We start from the raw sequence: 6,000 nt of genomic DNA on the forward strand, positions 1-6,000 counted from the left end.
ATCAAAGAGACTCAGTCCTCACCACTGACTGGTGAAGGATGGTCAGTAAGACCAAAGATGGATTCACACAGTATTTTCAGATGCAGCTCCCTGCATGAAGCACAATTTCCTATAAGAACACACAGGGAGCACACTCCAGACCTGGGTCTGGACTCTCCTTCTCTCTCCAGACCCACACAAAACTCTACACTGACTACTTTGGAGCTCTGTGCCCTGTTCCCAGTAGCTGATACACATACTTGGATATTTGAATTACGCACATACTCACACACACACACACACACACACACACACACACACACACACACACACACACACACACACACACACACACACACACACACACACACACACACACCTGGGAAAAGCTGGCACAGATTTACTAGCTATGCCCCTTTCTGCCCAGACTCTGAGGTAATCACATTACCACTAGTCAGTTAACCTAACTCTCTTACAAAGGGTATCTCCAATTATACTGTGTAAAATTAATACTAATACAAATGGCAGAGTGTGACCAAGGCAGCAAGGTTTCAGGAGATGCCACAGTGTCACTAAAACAAGCAGAAGTACTCTCAAGATGTTAAAAGTATTCTCTAAAGGACTAGCCGCAATGAAAGATATTAAAATATTTAATAATAAATAATAAAACAGAAAACAGGAGAATATTGAATACAATAAACAGCAGAGTTTCAACCATAAAGATATAAAAAATAATACAGTTGGATAGTTTCTCACAGATCCAGAAAACAATGCTAAACTATTCTCACTAATTGTCGTAGACTAACTAAAGAATTACTGTTCCCTGACTACTTACTAAAGCAAGGCAAGCTGATGTGTGCTGAGTGTCTTACCACAGCAAACTCCAGATGATGTCTCTATTTGTCTGTGTGGGTGGGTGAGATATATATCCTGTCAGAAATCTTTCCTGTCGGGTTCCAAAGTACTGCTGTGAGAGTTCCAAAGAACCAGATGCTGGTTAGAGGACATCACCTCTGTCACCTGACTCTGGTACAATACACACACAGACCTTTGCTAAGATCTGTGGCAGCATCTGAAAGCTATAACACAATTTCAAACTTTCCACCCTTCCAGGGTTCTTTGATAAACATACACATTTGATCAGTTACAACAATACAATTTAATATACATTCATACATTCTTTCTATCCAGCAGGAACTACTGTTGATGCATTTTTAACACAAGTAACTTTACAAATATATTTTTAACTCAGTGTGATAGTCAAATAACATAAACTTCTTTACAAAACTCCAGCTGGCATATGTTACACATGCACTGCCCTACTCTTCATGGCACAGATGGCACTACTTCATAACATCACAGTATGTATTTTACAAGAGAACAGCAAACACTGCTTAGAAGCATTGCCAACCGGCGGCATACATCTCTAATGAGCTCTGCCATCCTGAGAAAATGGGATCGGATAGCAATCAACAAATTAGATTCCAGCCACAAAGGAAGCCATGCAGAATATGTAAGGACATATTGGTTTGGTGCAGCATTTGTGCAAAAGCATTGCTGAGCAAAAACTGAACTGAATCTTACGTTTGATGTACATGCATTTACTAAACTTTTACTCTGAATATATGTAAGGAAACATGTACAGTACTAACCAGTATGCATTTTTGTCTAGTTTTTTATTAAATATACATCAGCTAGATTCAGTTCACTCTTTCATAGGCTTTAAAAATTATTTAAATTTCTTTCTTTCTTATTTTATGGCCAAATTTTGTTTCTGTGCTTCTTGCATAACATATTAATTTAACCCACTTAGCAGTCTGACAATACAAGAATTTCATTAAACTAATCTGCAACAAATATGGTTATAATAACAATGTATAAAATTGACATGATGGATAATATCGTGGAATGCAAATGTTTTGCTTGCAAATTGAATTTTAACATTCTTTTTGCAGGTCGCGATGATGTTTGCAGTACTGACGTTTTAAGAAAAAGTACCTGTAATCCCCTTCTTAAGCCGCGGTGATGCAGCGGTAGCGTTGTGACCTCCCAGCAAGAGGTTCTCCTGTTCGATTCTTGGCTGGAGCACCTTCTGTGTGGAGTCTGCATGTCCTCCCTGCATTCGAAAGACATGCGTGAATGGGAGTGCCTTCATTGAAGGTTGGGCATTGGGCTGGCACCTCAGCACCGTAAAAGTCTACTACCAATCATTAGTGGACCAGAGTTCCGCTGTGGCAATCCCTAACCAGGAAAAGCCGAAAGAACAACAACAACAACAAGCAGTCTGACATTATAACCACTTACTATATGTAGATCAATATGATTGTATGCCTTTAAGAAGCTTTCTAGGGGCTTGCACAAGTGTATAAATACTGAGCATGTGCGAGCCTGACTGCCATTTTGTAGTAAGCTGTTGAGATGTAAGCATGTGTGTTTGTGTAGTCTGTCATTTATTTAGTTTGTTTATATTTTGTAATGCTGCTATCCATCCTGATGTGTTTCTATGTAATAAAGCATATAAACAAACTACCCCACCTGTTCGTCATCTATACTAGGGAGGGACGAGTGACATTATAGATCTATTTTTTTAAAGCATTTTTAGATTTGATTTCATCATGAAATTAAACTCATTGTCTTAAAATTCAAAGCCCGTGATCATGCAGTGTGGCTTATGTGGGTTAAGATGCATTGAATTTCATTATGATATAGTCACCCTTTTCTGCTGAGTCATTACTTATATTATCATGTAAAGTGACAGAACATGGAAGAAATAAAGTTGTATACTGTGCTTATATGGTAAGGGCAATGATTCCTGTTGTTAACTATCACCACTGTGAATTTTGTTCTTAGTTTCTGGTATTAGCAAACACCAAGTGCACGGATAAAAACTCCTTTAACTTTCTTTGTTCTTTGTTCATGGTCCACATTTACTACTTAATCTATATCAGCTGTATGGTAGGTGTTAAGGCATCACTTTTGCTGCATTTTTTTCTCCATTTTTTCCCCTCATATACATCACGGTAAACCAAGTTCATAACCTCTACAATGCTGTGGATTTTTAAGCATTTATAATATTATTCATAACGGCATATTTAGCTAAACTAGGGTTGCCACCTTTTCAAATGCCCAAAGTGGGACATTTTTTATAGAAATGTGAGATTTTGCAGGACAAAATATACCCACGGCTAGTGCAAGGGACAGAGCTTCACTTATTTGCCAAAAGAAAAGCTTATTTTTGTAGCATTTGCATTTCTTGTGCTTTTTCATATAATAGTTATGTTTTTCCGATATAAAATAACTGTTTTATGCAACTATTAAAGAAAACTGAAGAAATATATTTTGTCTTAAAATCTCAGGACATTTGCCATTTTTTAGTTTTTTTTTTCGCAGGACAAAACTGCCCAAAGTGGGACTGCCCCTCGCAAAGAGGGACAGGTGGTAACCCTAAGCTAAACCAGTCTCATTTTTTTTTCAGATGAAGGATGAATAATAATTATTAAAAACTGGTTTTGCTTCAAAAGTTATTTGTCTAAGTATGCATATTATATTGCAAAGTCTTTTGCCAGCTACATGCATTTTTCATCTATATGTACACATTTATGTTGCTCTTCCGCCCTTTCAGCACATTTTTATCGTTTAAAAATGTATCATCCAAGGGTATTAGTCTCCCAGATATTCCAAAAGGTTGTCCCATTTGTGCCACCTTCAAAGACAAAGTTGTCATGCTTTCTTGAAGTCCACACGTGAAGCTTGGCTTACATCAAGTGGTTTTGAAAAAATGGCCTTATTCTGGGATGTCACATATTTGGAGTCCATGAAGCTGCAGGCCAAATCCACTCATCCACTTCTTCATTTTGAACCACATTGCCATATTCCCACAAACTATGGAAGCACAAGCTTTCTGTCACAGAACTGGGAAGAAGCGAGGTAAAGGATTTCAGCTCCATGAAGTAGTGACACGCCTCCTTTGCATACTTAAACCCTTAAGTAAGTGAATCACGTATTCTTTCGGCTTTTCCCGATTAGGGGTCGCCACAGCGGAACTCCGATCTGCTCATGATTGGCAGTGGATTTTTACTGTGCCGAGTTGCCAGCCCGACGCCCAACCTTCAACGAAGGCACGTCCTTTCACGCTCGCACCTAGCGGCACTCGACCGCATGATTTGTTGTATGTGCCGTATGATTCAAAGGGGACAAAAATCTTCTGTGTGTGTGATTAATCTGCCAGTCATTTTTAAGAGCAAGTGTAAAAAGTAGGATTTTATCTTTGTTAAAAACAAAAACAGCCCTAAATGAAGAATTGTAAGAGTATGCAGACAATTAAATATTTCAAGCCTGAATGCTGTTCCTGTTAGAGATATTTGCATAACCTGTTAAGTGTACACACTGATATTGAAACTTTTTCGAATGAAACTCAAACAATTCTGACGTGTTCCCTGTAAACTCAAAGTACTCAGTAATAAAGTCTTCACTCTTAAAACTCTGAAAGGCTGGGTTTATGATTCTAACTTATTTTCTACCTATTCAGCTATTTCGTGGCACAGAATGGATTGCAACAGTGTTTTCTTTTTGTTCTGGTTCTATTCCCAGCATGAGAGAAGGGAAATGTACATGAAAATTACACAGCAAACACGTTTTATTATGGAACTTCATTACGTGTGATCTCAAGATAGACGTCAGGCATCAGTCAGACGATTAACAATAGGGAACCTGTAATTTTGTGTATTTACTGTTGAAATGGTCACCTAGCAGACAACTAACAATAGGGAACCTGTACTGCTGTGTTCTTACTGCTAGGGAGGATGCCAGCTAACTGTACTCTGTGTGACCTTTGTACATTCAGCTTTCTAAAGTGGATTTCTGCCCTCAGACATGTCATATAGGGAAACTTCTGTTTTAGTCAAAGACTTTTTGTTCTCTCACTTTTTTCTTTCTGTTAAACCAAACTATGAAACTGACTTTTTTTACTGGGATTAGTATGATAGCAGAGTCTTTTAATTTTAGTGAATACATACCTCTGGCGTATTTGAAATTTTTAAATAACATAGACAGTATGGAACTTGAAATGAGGATTTTAAAAAGTATATTACTGCGGTAGTGGTGCTGCAGTAGCATTGTCTCCTCACAATAAGACGTCCTGTTCGATTCTCAGTTAGAGCTTCTTCTGTGTGGAGACATGCGTGAATGGGCGTACAATCGCTGAAGGCTGTGCGTCAGGGCTGGCAACTCGACACGTAAAAATCTACTGCCAATCATTAGCGGACTGGAGTTCCGCTGTGGCGACCCCTAACCGAGGGAAAGCCGAAAGACACAACAACATTTAAATGTGTGTCAGGTTTACATACTTCGGTAGATGTAGCATGATACAAGCTTGAGACTAATGTTTGCCCATGCAGCCACCATCTCAGTCAGGCATACAAAGGAGACTGTCTCGTGACACAGTCATCTCTAGTATAATGGACTCTGTATGTGTATGAGGCAGCAAGCCACATGAAAGTAAGGTTATCTGGAAAGAGGGCGCCTACAAATCCAGTGGAATCTACAGAACCGTTGTGTGAGTACTCTGTTATACCTACAATTGATATCTGCTGATGGCTGTACTCGTATAAATATAGATAATGTGCTCATACTCTGTAATTAATGCAGCAAAATTAGGGCTGCATCTAGATCTAGGGCAGCCTTACCGGTGATGAGAATGAGTGGTTATGCTTTTGAATGACCTTTGTTTGAGCACCAACGTGGGTATCTGAGTAGTGAGGAGCAGCAATACAAGTCATAGGTTCATAGGTTCACAAGTAGGTACTAGGCTATCTGCCCGAAGGCATTTATAAGCCTAGCCAAAATGTGTTGGCTTTCCCGCCCCCTTAGATTAGTTACCTGTGCCTCTGTCCAGCAAAGCCACTGAAGTGATCCCCGGGGTAAACTTTCTGTGTCCCATCCACTCGTCAAGGTGTTAGCAAGGAGCTCTGCCTAATATAGATTGGAATCTTGTTCCAAAGCATGGGAAGTCTCTGGGACAGG

The sequence above is a fragment of the Protopterus annectens genome, chromosome 7.part0 (genome assembly GCF_019279795.1).
Source record: "Protopterus annectens isolate FY-2018-M chromosome 7.part0, PAN1.0, whole genome shotgun sequence".
NCBI classification, from domain to species: Eukaryota; Metazoa; Chordata; order Ceratodontiformes; family Protopteridae; genus Protopterus; species Protopterus annectens.